General features: G+C 33.2%; 1 pseudogene across 1 annotated transcript in view; it reads right to left on the reverse strand.

Moving 5' to 3' along the window:
• Nucleotides 1–561: 561 nt before the first annotated feature.
• The window catches only part of LOC148610658 (peroxidase-like protein), a 36,618-nt pseudogene continuing 18,433 nt past the window's right edge, over nucleotides 562–18,746 (reverse strand). Inside the window, exons 5-12 of the transcript XR_015914835.1 lie at nucleotides 13,016–13,131; nucleotides 8,523–8,711; nucleotides 8,240–8,255; nucleotides 8,113–8,151; nucleotides 5,679–5,779; nucleotides 4,265–4,366; nucleotides 2,584–2,664; nucleotides 562–1,283 (exon numbers count right to left, since the gene is read on the reverse strand). The product of XR_015914835.1 is annotated as a peroxidase-like protein (transcript). The remainder of the gene's footprint in view (nucleotides 1,284–2,583; nucleotides 2,665–4,264; nucleotides 4,367–5,678; nucleotides 5,780–8,112; nucleotides 8,152–8,239; nucleotides 8,256–8,522; nucleotides 8,712–13,015; nucleotides 13,132–18,746) is intronic.

The raw sequence follows: 18,746 nt of genomic DNA on the forward strand, positions 1-18,746 counted from the left end.
GCAAATCTACATATTCTCCTACTTCGACTATAACTATATTCAATATGCACCTCTAATTATGGTTCCCAAACTTCCTATACAAACCCCGCTCGTGTTTTAGATGCGTTGATAATGTTTTAACATGTAGAGTCCTTAATTTGTTTAAAGTCTCTGTTTAAAGTCCTCCAATAGTTACGCTAATCCTTTATGTATATTTACATAATTGTGATACCCATCCTTTCTATAAATTTTCATCAAAATCCCTACAGCGTTTTTGGGAAGTTAATTAATTTTTAACATGTAAAATCCTTAATAATTTAAATTATTTCCCTTTAGAATCCTCCTACTTGTAAATACATTCATTCATGCACATCAACGTACTATTCCCAACCATCCTATTAAATTCCATTAAAATCCCATTAGCAGTTTAGGAAGGTTGCGCTGAGAAGAAAAGTGGACGGAAGGACAGACAGACAGTCGGACGGGGGATTCCAAATACCCCTAAACGTTGTTTTGATGGGTATTAAAAAGTTTTATAATAAACAAACAAATAAAGCAGCTATTCACAGTCATCTAAATACCTTACTTGTAGGCAGAATACATTGATTGTGCTGCTTTAGGTGAATGGTCACGAAGGCCAAACTTTCCGACTCCAAAATGTAATACAGGTTCAAAACCACAGAATATCCTCCATTTGTTATATCCAGGAAGGCCATGATCTCTCCCTCATTGAATATTTAGGGCACCAAGATCAAATCCGCTTCCAGGTTTTGTTTGAAAAAGTCTATTTCTTAGAGTTGGTGTTAAAAAGTGATCTTGAGCGCTTTCGAACTGAGTTAACATCCATCGGGAAATCCCATCGGTGCCAAAGTATTTCGTGTCTCGTATCAAGCGTGTTTCGAAAAGGTTGTCTTCAAGTGCCTCTAGACCTGTTGTTTTAAAGAAGGGACTTACAGAACCTACAAACTCGCCAATCAGGGTATGGCCAAATCTGAATGAAGCTGCCCCAAAGACATTTCGAGTAGAGAGATCTTCATATATGTCATAGCTTGTGCTATGACCAAACGGAGCGCTACCCAGACCAAAATTGTTCATTCCACTTGGTCCTAGAATAAGTGGAAGATATTTGGTGTAAATTATGTGTTGATAAATACCCGTCAAAATCTTTTTTGCTTCTTGAAATAGTTTCTCTCCGTCCCAATGGGGATTCACTTTGCGGAGACCTTCAACAATGTTGTTGTGTTGGCGGAGGAAAATTGTGTGCAAAACAGTAAGCATTGGAGCTTCTGAAAGCCTATGATCACCTGAAATACAAATTTAGAATTTCAAATAAACCCAGTGACATGATTACTTAAATTATCATAGGATAATGTGTATTACAAATTTCTATTTATCGAGTAACTGATTCAATTACAATAAATCGCAATATCCATATCAAATATCAGGTCTTAAACATTGCGAATATCGAATACATTGAAGTTCTCATTAAGAAACAAATTAATTTTCATCATTCAGCTTTAAAATTTTGCACATTTAAATCAAAAGTTTTTGTGCAATAGATGTCCAAGTCATTGGTAGGATGACACTGTGCTCGTGTATCATTGGATAGAAATTTGGGTTTTTTTTAATATTGACTCGACTAAAATAGATTATGGTTAGTGCAAAACCTGTTTTAGAGTTCAAGACACAAAATGAATATTTCTTTCAAAACGGTAATGTTTTATTGCAATGGGATTTGAATAATCTGAGTGAAAGTTATAATTTTATTGTTGTGTAAATATATAAAACATAAAGCAAATTTCATGTTGACTGTTATCGGTATCGATTGCCGTATAGCGAAACTTTCGCAAGGTTCCAATTCTCACTATATTCCCAAAATTTGGGAGATCGTTAAAAAACAAGCTCGCCAAATTCAAACTCAGATATTTTATACATGTATATAACATCCATCTCATTAAATCTAAAGACGCGAACAATAAAAACAGAGAAAATTTGACATCTCTATCCATAGAGAAATATTTTGGAAAACAAATCCGAAAAATTACGCGCTTTACAGTTTTCAACCCTTTAAACCACAAGGTCAGTCTGCAGTTGGCATAGCATTAGTATGCAGTTCAGTCCCCACAATATGGCATGTCTGTCTATAATTTCTGTCTAAATGGCTGTGATAAATAGTTGTGCGAGAAACTGTGAAGGATAAGGTTAGAACAGCACCATGATCACGTTCAAAGCGGGTGCAATAAACATTTATAGAAACAAATGAAGGCAGGAATAATCAATAACTAAAAATTCACTAATATCAGGTAGCAATAACTAGGTAAAATGGTTAGATTAGCGTCTTTTCTTCTTTATTTGCTTTGATCTGTTCATTTCCCTTTTTTACTTTGGACATATATAGATTGATCTTCATGCCACTATTACATATTCTTTTAGTCATCCCATTTCATGTTCATCGCCTGAATATAGCTGAAATATTGCTGCTCAGGCGTTAAACCCCAACAATCAACCAAACAATCAATCATGAAAGAAAAAGAAGGATCATTTCAGTTGTTGTTTGTATTTTTTTTCATTAAAGTATTCGTTATATTAATATGATATGCATACCTGATTTAAAACAATCTCTTACGCAGGATTTACCTGGTTTACCATCCGGTAAAATTCCATCCCTTCCCTGTAAAAGTCTCCCTAAAATGAATGTCTTATTGGTAAGAAAAAAAAACAAATAACAACTCATGAATTAAATTGATATGTATGTTTTTTTAGGTATTGGACAATCTGTCATTTTCTTTCGTAATCAAAGATCCAGCCGAAAAGAAAAGAGTATCACAACACGGTGTTGAATCGTACAGTGTTACTGTCATTGTTGTGTTCAGGCATTACAGCTAAGTTTACTGTATCTATTTAATTTCATATTAATGTGTTTATATAAAGAATTATTTCTGTTCCTGCCGTTCGTGAAAGCGGAGTACTTATTCATTTTTCCAAAAATAAGTTTCTTTGTCAAAACTTGTATTAGCCTTCGTGGGTCTTATTTATGCAAAAAAGGCTATACGAATAAGTTAAGTAATTATTGTTTTATCGGAACGTCATAGATAAAGGACACATATAGTAATTAAATGTAGTTGTCGATTCATTATTTCCTTTACGAATATTCATAGCATTTATGCAAAAATAAAAAGAAACTACAAAATTATCTTAGTAGTTACAACATGCAGTAGGTCATATATCATGATTATACTTATTTCAGCAAAATTTGTCAACTTGTCTTTCATTGCATAAGTTTTGAAAGTCAGCCTTCTTGTATAAAAATTGTAGCACCGTTACTCAAACAATTGAAGAGAAGGATGTAGAAAATACATTTTACGATGTTGTTTTTAATAGGGGTTAGTAGGTCCAAGATAAAGATAAGGCATACTTTTAGAAAACTTTTTTCTTGAGGGACATCGAACTCTGCACTTGTTTAAGTTATAGCGTAGTTTAATCAAGAAATTGAAATTCTAGAGTTAACATTCAAATAACTCAAGGAGTATACAATTTGAACCAAAATGAATATGACATCTTTTATTATTCAATAAAAATGTAACTCGAATGATAATGCTTGATCAACAGGTAAAGTTGTAAATAATTATTACACTCCGATATGTATATTGAACTTTTAAATCAAAAATTACGGAAGCGTATTAGGGCCATAGTTTCTTTTTAAATAGTCGGCTTTAATCTTGGAATTTCCAACTTTCATTTAATAATAAGATTAATGTTGAAAATTCCATGATTAAACTTGATAATTCCAGTATTAATGTTGATAGTTCCATGATTAAACTTGATAATTCCAATATTAATGTTGATAATTCCAAGATTAATCTTGATAGTTCCAAGATTAATCTTGATAGTTCCAAGATTAAAGTTGATAATTCCAAGATTTAAGTTGGAAATTCCATGATAAATGTTGATTATTCCAAGATTAAAGTCAACAATTTGAAAAAAAAATAAAAAGGATGGCCCTGATACGCTTCCGTAAAAAATGACCAGGACAGACTTTATTTACAATGCTTCTAAAACGTTATATTTCTGAAAAAAAATTATGTACCGTGTCTTTTATACTAGTCTCCGTTTGAAAATCGTTTGTCTAGTAACTGTTTAAAGTGTGTATTTATTGTTTATATGAGCAGTAGCAAATGTCCTTTTTATTTGTTTAAAAGATATCGTATTATATGGTCATATGGAATCACATATAAACAGACAAGGCACTATGAAAAATTGAAGGGCAAACAAAAACATTAACAACCTGTTCCTTTTTCTCGTAATTCATTTTGTCTTTCTATAGAGTCACCATACGTCACTGATAAATCTAGAAACGAGGTTCGTTGGTTAATCTGGTTTCTTGTGCCTTGGAGAAATAAAAACAAATTAAAACCTATGTTGATATTTGTAACTTAAGTCTCTTAAATCCTTAGCATACAGAAAAACAGCGAATTTTAATTAAAAGAATAAGAGTGAGATACGATATCTTGTAGAGTCAAGACTTTCAAAACTTACAAAATATTGTTTATTCGAGATCGAAAAGTATTTGATGAAATTCTAAATTCACAAAAGATGCCTTATTTTGAAAACATCTTGCAGTCAAAATATTTGGTAGGTATGCATGTTAGATATTCGCTGAGAAAATGCAATCAATTAGTTGAATGTGTAGCAATTTTATTTCATCATTAGAATTACACTTTCTTTTTCTATAGAGTAAACAACTTTGTTTTGCAATAAAAATGCTCATTCTGATTTTATGTAACACTCCAGTTAAAAAACTCATGCAAAATGTGAGATTCATGGTTTTAAAGCCTACATACTTTTATTTTTGATATTTTGTTTAAAATGTTATATAGTAAACTGAAATCAACATGTTGCTTTTCAAATAACCCTCGTTATTAAAAAGTAAAAATTATTTAGAATGTACTGTAGAATTCAAAATTAAGGGAGATAACTGTAAATGACACTAAAATACAATAGACTCTGTTAGATATTGACGGTAGATTATCTCTTATGAACAGACAGATTGAAATGAATGATTATACATTACATCGTATAGACCTTTATACAGTATAGCAGCTTAATAACAAAAATAAAAATGTCTAGATTTTTTGGGGGTGTTTCACATATTATAAAATTTGCACGATTCTTAGCTGGAGTACTACTTAATCACATATCACTATCGTTTTCGATAGTTGCTTTCATATTTTGGTTTACTTTATTAGGTCGAGTGCCTACGGATGTTTTACTTGATCTCAGCACAGTTAATCAAATTTGAACCTAAACAATCCTTTAATTGGCTTTTGACAAACAAATGTAACGTTTGTCTCACGAAGGAGCTGTTTGAAGTCGAACGTGATATAAGTAATATTTATTAGTGAAGTTATCAAATAAGTATTGCATGATAATCACATGACAGCCTTTTTTACAACCATATAATTATCACATGACCGCCTTTCTCACAAGCATATACTAATCACATGACAACCTTTTTCACAAGCATATAAGAATCATATGACAGCAAGTCACTATTTATCAGAATCAAGTTAAACATATGATTCTTTTATGTAATCTTTTATATCATCACCATGTGATTTCTATATGGTCCTATTTTTCGAACAGGGTATGTTTACCATGTATGGTTCTGATGGCTTTGTACTGAATAGGTGAAAATTTACCTGGAACACTATTTTGTTCTGGACCAACAGCTGATCTAACAAAGTGCATACAGGTAGTTCGGAAGTTGCCAGGGGGTGTCAAAAACGGAAAACACTCTGGGCTAAAAAAAAAATAGACAGTAAAATATCTTTATTGTTCTCAACTGATATGTGGTCATTCAAGAAGTACACAAAAAAGTACTAACAAATTTTGTACATGTCAGCTGTTTGTTTTTTCTTTTCTTTTCTTATTTTCCGGTTCCAATAAGCTGCCCGATTTCGTCATTCCGATCATATTATGATGTAATTTTTTGTTACGGAAATTGCAAAACATCTTACATTCTGCAGATGAGACCAGTTCTAACCTCTCAGCAGGTAACTGTCAGAAAAGCCGGCTCTACGACAGTTTTAAATGCGTCATTTAACAGTTCTAGAGCCAGCTCCTCTAACAGTTCTACATGTACTACCAGAACCGGCTCTATGATAACAGTTGTACTACTAGAGCCAGCTCTTCTGACAATTCTAGCGAAGCCGGCTGTACGAAAACAGTTCTAGTATTAGAGCCAGCTCTACGAGAGCAATGATTCTGATACAGCCGGCTCTGCTAGATTTCATTGTCAGAGGAGCTGGTTTTAGAACTGACCGTAGACTGTTCAAAATTTGTCATAGAACTGTTCTTCTGACAGTTCTGGAACAGTTTTAGGAGAGGTTAGAACTGATTTCATCTGTACTATGAAGCGGCCACTCTCATAATCATGTCAAATATGTCCGATTTACAAATATCAAACAAAATCGTATATATTAATTTCATGAATTTGTTTGCGATCTTTGACAGAACAATGCATGGCTCTTATTCATCATCACGATAACTTGAGAATAACTTATCCGATATTTTAGAAATTTCAACATACCGTTTCGATGGCAGAGCGGAGAACCTTTTAGTTTTAGGAGGATGTCGCCCCACCCCTTTTGAAAATAAGGGCTAAATCTTTATATTCTAGTGTGTCAAAACCTAAAATTGTGTCTACACTTGCCCCAAGTGAACAGAGATCAACGTGCTGCGGTCTTATTATGCTACCCTTCTGGTATCTCTTTATTCACTCATGAATTTAGTCTGACAGAAACCGACAAAATAACAAACAGAAAAAAAATAAACAGGAAATATAAACGATTACATGGAAATGACATAGAAATTTTTGAAAATTTTGTCTTCGATACATTAGCTTGACACTTAACCTAAGTTATTTTGTTGGCGCATGTTTTGCGCATCGGAAATGTGAATGCCAAAGTTCAATTGTTTGTTTTTAAGTTCATGTTCTTAGGCCACCTAGTGGCTTGCTGAAATATTTTGCCCTCTCTCATAAATTATAAACCCTACGCAAAATATTGGTGTATGAAAAGCATATGTAAAAGCTCTTTGGCATAGAAAGGTACTTGCTAAACGTAGAAACAACTAATGAACTATTATGTTGTTTTTAGAAATAACCATTCATCCGAGAGGCTTCTAACGATGGTGGAATGTTCCAACCGCGTGGCACCGCTTAACTTTGTGCTATTGTGGGGAAAATATACTTCTCCGCCTGTCTATATACGTGTGTGATCATGTAACATATTATCAGACATGTTTGTGGGACCGGACGTGTTTGCGAGTACTACATATATATTACTAAAAAACACGACATGTGTAATACTTCAAGCTATTAGTGAAATGGGTGATTTGTTTTAAACAAAATTGGTCTCGTGCCGTCCACATGTTTCTGCATGGACGCGCTCTTCAATGTTAGAGTTTGTTTTAAAACTTTACTGATTTTACTAATTGGGTAACGTGCTGCCTTGTGCGTATTGAACATGTATTTGGGTTTGAAAAGAATTATTATTGGAGTGCGCTGTATAAACGAAGTATAAAAGGAAGAATTTCCTTTTCAGAATACCATTTGTTATAGTTTCTATGATCAGCTTTTTTAAGTAGAACATTTAGTAATTTGTGTTATAGTAAAAGATTCATGGTTGTGTTTTAAGTACAGTTTTTTAGTTGAAGTAATTCTTGGACTCACTTATTAGATATCCTTACTTTGTTTTCTTTTCTAGTTCTAACGTTACAAACCAGAAAAAGGCTGTTAGCACAGCTCACATTTTGATATCTTCCTCTTCCCTCCACAAAAGCCATATAAGATACCCGATAGTTATTTAAACATTCAGACGAAAAAAAACAAAATAGGGTGTGCACAATGGTATCGTGTGATGTATGAACGTTTCATCAAATTCTGCCAACCGTTTTAAGATCAGTGGCGTATTAAAACTGGGGGCGGACGAACAGACTGGCGAATGGACAAAGGAACGGACGCCATGATCACTATACACCTTCAGCTTTTCAAGCGGGCGTTATAACAAAGACATTTATTTTGATTTCGATTACTGTCGGACTGAAAAAGCTGTTTATCTACTTATGTGTTACCGGTTGACTGGGTCATCTCCAATACAACATGTCTAGTGACTACAAAAGATCTTACATAAATAGTTGTTTACGGTGAATCTGAAATTATGGCCGATTAATCTTTGAAAACGTGAGATAAAAGATGAACACTGCATTTCTGAAATCTTTAGGTACGGACTACTCTTAAAGCATGTAATTGAAGACTTTTGTGCAATTTCATTTCATTATGATGATTGATGATATAAAAATAACGGACTAAATTATTATTTGATTTCAATTTCACGTATGCATTATTTCACGCAAATGAAAAACTTTTCAAGGCACACGCGGTTTACTACAAATGATTTAGCTACGAAATTATAATATCATATATAAACTGAAATATAAAACGGAGAATTGTATTATGTATTTCAACTACAGACTTCACGTACTATTCATTGACGGAGTAGAAATAATGTCATGACCAATAAACTGTCCGAAGTGTGTCAGTGCAACATTAAAAATCTTGCTTCTGGGTGGTGACTCTCCGCCATCAAATACGGCATTGGAAACGTGTCTTGGACTCGGTAAAGGACTTCCTGTCACGCTTTTCACTCGTGGCATTATACCGATATTTTCTTCTACAAGCAAAGCACGTATCTTAGAAGGATCAGATTAATGCATGTGATATTTTCGTATGCTCGATAAAATTCATTTAAACATAAATTGTAATAGATTTTATGTATACAACTGTTTTGGAACAAAATTAGCCCAATTAAGACTTCTAGTCTTTTCTTTTCCTTCTTAGTGAAAAAAACAACAATACAACGTTTATCTATTAAAGATGACAATTTGTAATTTTATATAGAAAGGAATCACATTTAAAATAAAAAAAAAAGTTCATAATATTCTTTACTGTCATACTGTCATATCAGTTTTGTATAAAGAAAACAAATGGTATTTAGGGAAGGGTAGGATTGGAAAGAAATGAGATTGGAAATTTGGAATTTCTTTAACTTTTATTTTGAAACATTTTTTTACATAATAAAGATACAAATAATTTATGTGATCAATTACGAAGTGAAATAAATTATTTTCAAGTAATATTGTATGTATCTAAAGTCCAGTTCTTAAAAGGAAAAATTCATACATCATGGTGAATTGAACAGAGTAAATATGAATAGGTAAACTGAAGACAAGGTGAGACATTTTCATTCCATGGAAAGGGAGAATGTTGCCAGTGAAGTTGTGGTTTGTGAATAATTGGGAATAAAGGCCCACGTTAATTACAATATACATAAGAATGAATAACCAACTACTGTATGATGGGATGATAAATGGGTAGATGGTATGCTGGAGCAACGTAAAGAGATCAATGGAACTAAGTTATTTGTACACTAAATAACACACCATGAGCAATACTCAGTAAAGGATGCAATCGACCCACGCTCCTCACCCAAGCGGACATATTATCAAAATACTTAGTCGGCGAACAGTAAATTGATGTCACTTCAGTCATATACGATTGGGAATACCTGTATAATGCTTGTGTCAAAATATCAACTGTAACGACAAAATGGTGAGAGGATGAACAGACAGATGGAAACCACGATCTATGTATATCCCTCAAAACGGAACACAATGAAACCTTTATATATGCTTCGCTTTGTGATAAGATTATTTTTGATCGATGAATTGGTATGACTAGAAGTTTCTTTTACTTAAAGCATGACGATAATATTGTACGGCATACTCTGTATGTGGGGTGTACACCATTATTTATCCAGATACATCAAAATAATTTAAGCTATTTTGTTCCAATCATTAAAAATTTGTCTTTGAAAAAGTCAATTGACTGTTCATTAATATTAATATATTGGTTAAACTGGCGATAAATCATATGTTATAGCAAAGAATGATCGATATGAAGGGCGTTTTGATTGACAACTTTAAAGATTTGTAGTTAGATGTCTGTTGAATAGTCTACCTTGGGAAATACTTAATGGAAACCATATATACAATGAAATATTGTAATATATAAGTACTAATTAGACAAGTGTTGAATAATCAGTGCTAATATATGTTTAGGTTATGCAAGAAAGACGCTATGAAACACACATTTGAGAGTTGACGACACATGTTTACTAATGGAGGTCGCCTTTCGTATAATGAACCAGCTTCGTGTCTCAACCTTTCTGAAAGAAATAAAATTGTCTTTCGGGAATTCTAGACAAAGCAACATTTGACTTATTGAGTTATATTGTCCTATTCGTTCATTTATAGTACATTTCAAGAAATTATTACTCGAAATAGGAACCGAAAATTATTGAAGTCGAGTATGTATATGATTAAAATATTTTGAAATAATCTCTCTAATATCTTTTTTTAAGTGAATCGTAAGTTCACAGGTTTTGTAATAACGAAGTTATTATGCTGCTTTTGCACTCGTTACAATCGTTTCTGTAAGAAAAATACTGGATTAGAAAATATTTCATACTACACGTAGAAATATCAACTTATACCAAGTAGAGAAAACTGTAGTAAGTATTATATATCAAAATAAAACTACATTATTTACGATGTACACAGTCATATAACATTTCTTTTTTGTGACAAAATTGAAACCAAAAAATTAGGCATAAGATATATACGTTCCAAATACACTGAAATTGGTTTGAAGATACTTTAAAAGTACTTAGACATGTTTTCTGATTCAGCAGAGTTCATTTCAGCAAGGCTTTACTGGATCAATGAATATCAACTTACAGATTTGAGGAGTGCACAAATATATGTTTGTTTGTTTGTTGAGGTTTAACGCCCGAACAGCAATATGTCAGCTATATTCAGGCAATGAACATGAAGTGGATGATAAAATGAACATGAAGTGATGATGATGAAATGAAAAAAGGGATGGGAAACAAGAATAATAGGGTCGCCAAATTTTGATTGCCACAAGCAAAAGGGAGTGATGGGTATGGTCGGGCCTATTTAGCCTCCTGTGGCGGAGTTCAAAGGTTCCTACTCCTATCGAATACCACAGCACGGTTCTTTAACGTGCGAGGAACGTGACATCTTTCCCAACACGGTGCACCACTATGTTTTGCGGTCAGATTTACCGTATTATAGCCTGACAACTCCTGTAACACGCCAGGGGTACTCCATTCCACCACATGGGGCACACATCCCAGTTGCTATGTAGGCAGAGCGCCTACCCCCTCCCCCGGCTAGGTTTCTGAGCACTATTTATTCGCCTTTTACGACAAGCTTAGCGCTGCTGCAGGACTATTCTTTTGACACCCGGATCTGCACGGGACGCAAAAATATATGTTAAATCTTCATATTGCTCACTGTGAAATATTTCTTTCTCTTCGAAAGAGAAAAAGACAAAAAATTTAGATACGCTTCCATGTTAAAAAAAAAAACAAATGAAACACCAAAAAGTTGTAAACAAATGTATTATCTATAAAACAAATAAAGTACGTTGTTGCTAATATGCTTGTTCCATTTTAGGGCTACACTCTTTTCATAATAAAATTGTTCTTCAAGACCTAAATGAATTGCCCGTAAAGAACAAATGGTGCTGACTGAATATTATCATTATATATGATATTGTGAGAGTAATCAGAGAAACCAAGATTCTAGCGGTAGTCAAAAGAATGTAATCCGGGGACAAACACCAGACATGGAAAACAGACATACACAACAAAGAACATAAAGTAACTAAAATCATACACACACAAAGTAACAAAAGCAAATGAGCAACTTGGACTCCACTAAAACCTGGGAGCATGGACCTGGTGCACCTGTAGGGTAAGCGTCCTCTGCTTTTCTAGAAACACCCACCGAGTTGCTTATAAGTCGAGTCTGGGGTAGTCGAAAGAGGAAAGGAAAACTATGACACGTTCAACAAATCAGTTTCCATGGCGCTGATTGATACACCGTAACGATCCACGAGTTCATGATGACGACCATAAAACTTCTGTAGAGATGACGTCAATCTTGTAGCAACATAACCCTGTTCGAGAAGCTTACTTGTTAGAAGTCTAGCGCGATACAAAAAGTCTGTGTAGTTTCGGCAAGCTCTTGTATAACGTATGAGTTGTGATATAAACACTCTGTACGCAGGTGCCACAGATGAAAGGAAAGTTGACTGAAAAGTCATCACGTTTGTCGTAGAGTTTGATCAATAGTTTTCCCTTACCATCGTTTCAAAGTGCAGGCCAAGATATCAGGCTGACTTCACAGTGTCTGTAGTATCCTTTATCTTAAATTCTTTGGGGGTAGATGCGATGTATCAAATCCCCGAAATTAGGATTGTTTAAAGATAATACGTCATCTGTATAGCAGAAACTGAGATTAAAGGATCTAGCACGACAGTCTTTCTTTCGGATCAGATCAGCTATAAAGTCAGTCTTATAAACAGTGTTTATTCTATGTTTTGTCGACCGTTTTGTATATAAACCTTTGTTTCTCGAGCTTTTCAAAGTTCTTTGCAGCTGTATTAGAAAACAATAGTGTACTGAGTTGACAGTAATATGAACATGCAGCTTGACACAGCTTCACATTTTCGTTCGGTTTCCAACTAATATATATTGATTTAATGTCGGGTCAGCTCAGTTTAATTCTCCGTGAATTCGATGTTTTAAACCAAAGTCAGAATTTTGTGAAATATCTAGTCTCTTGCGTTGTAAAGTAAGGGTGTAGTCATATTCCGGGAAGAAGGATAAATAGTAAACGAACTTGTCACGTCATAAATAAACTGTAAAAATAAAATTATCCGCTAGGTAAATGCCTATTTCCGTTAATATTTATTTTTATTTTGTTTGTTTTGTTTTGTTTTGTTTTGTTTTTTGTTTTTTGTTGTTTTTTTTTGACGATGCACGTTCGAATACAAAAGTAACCATTTGAAACGACAACCTCCTCTCCCCTGATATATTTTACTTACCATCTCCATATTCTGGTGGCAAAAATCTCACTTGATTTGTTATAGCTTTGCCCCACGAAGGATATCGTAGATTATTACAAGAACCGTTAATGGAATTAATATGCAAAGTACCATGACTTTTATTGATTTAATATGCCACAATTTTTCTGATCATCTAACAAATTATATTTCATTAAATCAATTACAAGAAAATTGCTTTAATAAATGCAAGCAACAAAGTTAGAACATAAACCATTTGAAAAAAAAGTAGTTAGAATGATTCTGTACCTTTTTACATAAGTGATCTTTGCCTTAGATAATATCTCGCTAGTATAGGTGTATTTATATACTTCAGACTTGTCATAATTCCAAAATCCAGCATGATAACCCATTTGGGAATTTTCGTCTCTACCTAAACTTGACCATTCAGAAACTCCTGAAACTAAAACTTGAAACAACAGAAAACAAAGAAAAATTCCCAACGATGTTAGAACTGTCAAATTTGCGAAGCAAAGTGTTTGGTCGTTTCCTCCTCGGGACTCGAAATCGTACCGCTGTGACACCTATAGTAACACCGCCTGCACAAAGTCCAGCGCCCTAGACCACTAGTACAGGTGGTGTTGCCATAGCTTTCTAAATCAAAAAGTCCAGACGGAATTTCGAAGTATCGGAAGACCTGAAAAACAAACACTCTGTGCTCTCTTTTTACTTTACTTTCCCCAGTCCACCGAAACGTTATCCAATGAAAAAATACCTGACCAAAAGTGTTATCAAATGAAAAAAGATCTTTGATTTTTATCCTATTGCTGTACACTATTGCCGACTTCCGTTTTCCGTTTTCCTAGAAGGTCAGAAGCACTCAATTTAATACCGTAGTGAATCATATGATCGAGTTCCTTTTACTTGCCCCAATATAGTTATGCGCAAGTAGCTATACCACTGCAGCTATTAAGTGTCATGTTCGGTTGGTTGTCATGGAATCTAATTGATAGTACATATGTATCAGTATCTGTGGCATTTTCAAATTTTTATGACGACCGTAAAACGTCCGAAGTGATGATATTAACAAACGCTGAACTTACCCCTGTTCTTAAGTTTTTTGACAATATCCTTGCCCCTCAGAAAAAAATCCGCGTACAGATGACAGGCTCAATAACAAAAGAATCATCTGTGAAATGTATACTCCATAAGCAGGGGATGTTGGATTATTGCAACTAAAAAAGTGGAAGTTTACCATTGGGAAGTCAAAATCATCACGTTTGTTATAAACATTCAATTTTATTGACGTCCCATATTATCTATGTACAAGTTAAGGACTTGGTATGAGACAGGAGGATAAGTGTCAGTTGTCCCTTTAATTTCAAGTTCATTTGGGTAGATTAGTATTCCTCGGGGATTATACAACATCTATATAATGGAATCTAAAATCGGAGGACTGGACTTTTCGTTTTTCTTTTTTTTTTCTGTAGTAGCACCCTTGCAAAAATCTGGTATCATATAAAACTGACTGCCCAAGAGTGGTGCTATTTTGTTCCAATGGTCTGCGTGAACACGTGTATCCAGAAGTATATCTGATTTTCTGGTACAAAATTATCCCTTAATTAAAATATTTAAACCCAGTAGCAAAATTAAGGACAACTTTTTAAATGAACAAGCTTGGCCATTAGCTGACATTATCATCACTGTGGGTTTGTTTCTTTGACATAATCACCATATCCACTCTCGTAAGATTTTTTAACGAATATACTTATTTCCACTAAAATAAATTATCTTTGTTTCAATAGATATAGATATTATACGACTGACTGAGTGTAGTTACGTAAGTTGGATGTATTTATATTCACAGCAGGCATGTATTATTTTAACGTTTTGCTTTGTTTAAGAAGATTAATGATGTTTTTTTTTCATTGCTTTAAACTTTATGCAAATATTTATAAAATTTATGTATGAGAATTATATGATAATATTTCATGACTACCATATTTTGAATGGCATATGATTGTCATGTGATTACCATTAAATCATCAGATGAATAGAACATCAAATGATTATCATTTGTGGCCATTTGGCTGTGTACATTGATTGAAAACAAGTTCGAAATTGGAATATTTGACAATAAGCATAAATTACTTCTGTTTAATTATCAGTTCAATTACATTGTTTTAGAACAGGCATCGCAATGAAAAAGCTAGTTTTATTTAAATGATTATAATTGGAGGTTTTGAAATATTTCTGTAGTGCTGATACGAAGTCCTGCACAAATTAATGCAAGTATTTTTATTGCTATTCCTTGTAAAATGAAATCCATTTCTGATCATGTACCTGAGCGTTTAGAGGTTCGTTCTAGTTCTTCAAATGCACGCCACTGTGAAATTGATATTTCGTCGTCAGTGCCAGGATTTTTCAATAGAATAGCTATAGCCACCCTTCCTATTACAGCAAACAAAATCCAGCTAACACTCAACATTGTAACATCAACTTATGTTTGACTGAAGATATTATCTTATGTGTATATATATTTTTTTACTAAAATTTATGCTTTTGTAAGCCTAATTCATCATAATCAAGATTACGCGGTTAAAACCGCCCATGGGTTTTACTGACGATTTTTTATCGCTCCGGTCAATAATCCTAGAGCGGTCAATTCTGGTCTATTATAATATTGCAAAAAAAAATGGTATCATTCATTACATATTTCTTTGTTCTTCATTAACATCACATTTAATATATTAAATATCTACTGCACCTCAGCGTTTTTTTTCATAAAATATTATTTTTAAATTTCTCTTTCATCTATATTGATAAAGCATAAAAGTATACGTTTATCTTTCAAACGGCTTCTAATTTATGTTAAAATAAAACATAACTTTAATTCTTGAATAATAATCAAAACTTTGAATCAGGAATAATATTCAAGACTTTATTTCATGAACAATAATAATTAAAAAGTTAATTCATGAATATTTTGGTTATAAAGTAACTAATTCAGGTTAATTTCAGGTATTTCATGTAAGAGTTAAACAGGTCATTTTTCACCTAGCTGACATATAATCAATTAATAAACTTGGTTGATAACATCCTCTCACAACCAAGAAAAAGACGATTAAAGAGGATGGAATAGATGTGTTTTAAACAATAAATAGATATTTTCTTTTACCACACATATCTCTCCTGAATACAGAAATGGAAAATGTGTTAAAGATAATGCTTCGAGTCGTTTTTCATGTATGGTTTCCTAGGTGCTGAGACATCTGTATAAATCATCATAACGATGTCCAAAATCAGCACTATCACTGAAAAAAAAATGCCCAATCAATTTCACTACAAATCTCATCAGGATGAAACCCGAGCACCCAATTTGGAAATTCTACACCATTGATGAAGACACAAGTAAAACCAGTGCAACTTTCCAAGGAACATTATTTAACTTGCTAAACACACAATGTAAGAAGTGATGTGTGAAGATGAAAATGAATTTTGAGCAAACATTTACCAAGGTATTTATCTACAAAACAATTACTACAAAAAACAACCATTAATGTTTTCATTGAAAGACTTTTCATTTGATTGTATCCTTTATATATCAATTAGTAAGCAGCTGTATTATCATTATTGGGTATTACAGCAAGGCTGCTGTCATCTGCAAATACTTTAGATATATTTCACACATTAAACATGCGGATATATAAACAACGCTTAGTGACATTCTTGTTTAGATGAACAAAGTATGTTTATCTATAATGATAACTTTTTAAATTCGAAACTTTATGCCAAACGTGATAAATTTTGATTGTCCAAATTTGTAATCCTCCTATTTAATAATTGCAATGTACCAATATCTCAGACTTATGAAGTATACATTTCACTGTTAGTTCGTTACTGTCATGCTTGTGATTTGTGCACTGATTTTCTCAGTAGAGGATAATGTCAATAAACTTGTACTAAGTTGATTATTGAAGCGGTTTATAAAAAGTGTAAACTGGTTCAAACCCAAAGTTACTCCGTATAACTCATTCAAAAACTAGAAATATTACTAATAATCTTATGGATTCAAATCCAAATATTAATAAATAATTCGTTATCAAAACGTTATTTGTACGACGGGATAACCGGAAGCCACTGCGTAGGAAAATATCTAATCACAAGTGAATGTTGAGGAAGCCAATATTTTTTGTCGGACCTTGTTTTTCACGAATCAGAAGATGTAACTTGTATAGTAGATAAATTATTTCTATAATAGTCACTTCCATTGTCCATTTCAGCTAAAATGCCATAAGGTAAGAACAAATTGAGATAAACTGGTAGAAACATACATTTTTTCAACAGAAATTTCAAACTAAAAAAACATAGTTTTTTTTCAGTATTTGGTAAATATCGAAGCGACAATGTTTCGTGAGTAAAATAAGTATAATAGTCTATGTAATTCTATGATTTCAGAGATTTTCATAAGTATATATAATCTGAAATCCGAGAGAAGACAATTATTATACCTCATTTGACATCTCGACATTTTCGCAAAATTTTGGGATTTCCTATCAGTCATCAACATAACTATATTTCTTCCTTTCTATAAGGATTGCTTCCCCTAAAATATGTTGGCCTTTTGGCACTTGAGTTCTCAAGGTAAACAGTTTTCTTTTTCTCTTGTACTTCAATTTCGCAAAATCGATTCTACGATGTTTATAGCAAGACATTCAGCATGCAGTCATGATGGGTGGAGAAGTATCAAAACATTTTGCAATTTTTTAGGACCAGTTCCATTTAATATCCTATATGTAGTTTCAAACCTCTATTTCTCTAACCGACAAAAAGCCAGTAAAACGTGTAGTTATGTACTGAAAACTATCCAAATCCTAAACAAAAAATTATGAATGTTTACTTACAACAAAATGAAACCAAAGTACTGACTTTCCAACAACAAATAACAAATAAAGACAAAACTACCCACGACAAAAAAAAAATGATTCCCAGTTAGCAAAAAGTGAATTTCACTTAAAAGATTAAATAAAGGAATAGACATCCAATGATTTTCTAATTTCCTGCTATTTCTATTTCCTTTTATTCTGACAATACGCAAATAAATAAGAAGCTACGTTACATGAATTACTAGTAATCTCTAACTAATGATCCCAGTCAGTGATGCTGTAAAGTATTTCTTAAATTGTTGAAAGGGGCACAACCTTTAATACTTTTATCATGTTGGTTTCAACAGCAGCGAGTCAAAGAGATGGTTTAGAGGAGATGCAAACTACCACAGTGTTCAAGGATTGGTCCAAAAATTGGCAAAGAATAGTTTGGAATCCCATTTCTAAATCTCTAAATCTAAATCCGCCCCCAGGTCATTATTTTGGTTACACTGTTGTGTCGGAAATTCAAGGACAATATTTCCTATATCATGTAGCCTACATTTACATGTACATTGCAATGAAAGTAAGCATCTATCCGTGACTGGCTTGAATCATCGACACATCATATTCAGGGTGTTCAATAGATACAATAACGTACCCCCTCCTAGTGCAAGGCGTTAATGTATCTAGTAGCCGAGCAAGTGTTGCATGTTGTGTTGTTGGAGAACTTTACTTTTACAAATAGCATTACTTTCTTCCAGCGACTACATAAACATTATTACGCTGTTCAAATTACGGTTTGTTCAAGTTGTGCCATTTTCGGAAATAAAACAACCAAAGCTGCTACGTTTTAATATTTAAGTTTCCATTACTGTTTGTAGATGTCAATGCTTAAAACTGACAAA

The sequence above is a fragment of the Perna viridis genome, chromosome 8 (assembly GCF_037379345.1).
Source record: "Perna viridis isolate PV_CMFRI_1.1 ecotype Kerala chromosome 8, ASM3737934v1, whole genome shotgun sequence".
Classification (NCBI taxonomy): domain Eukaryota; kingdom Metazoa; phylum Mollusca; class Bivalvia; order Mytilida; family Mytilidae; genus Perna; species Perna viridis.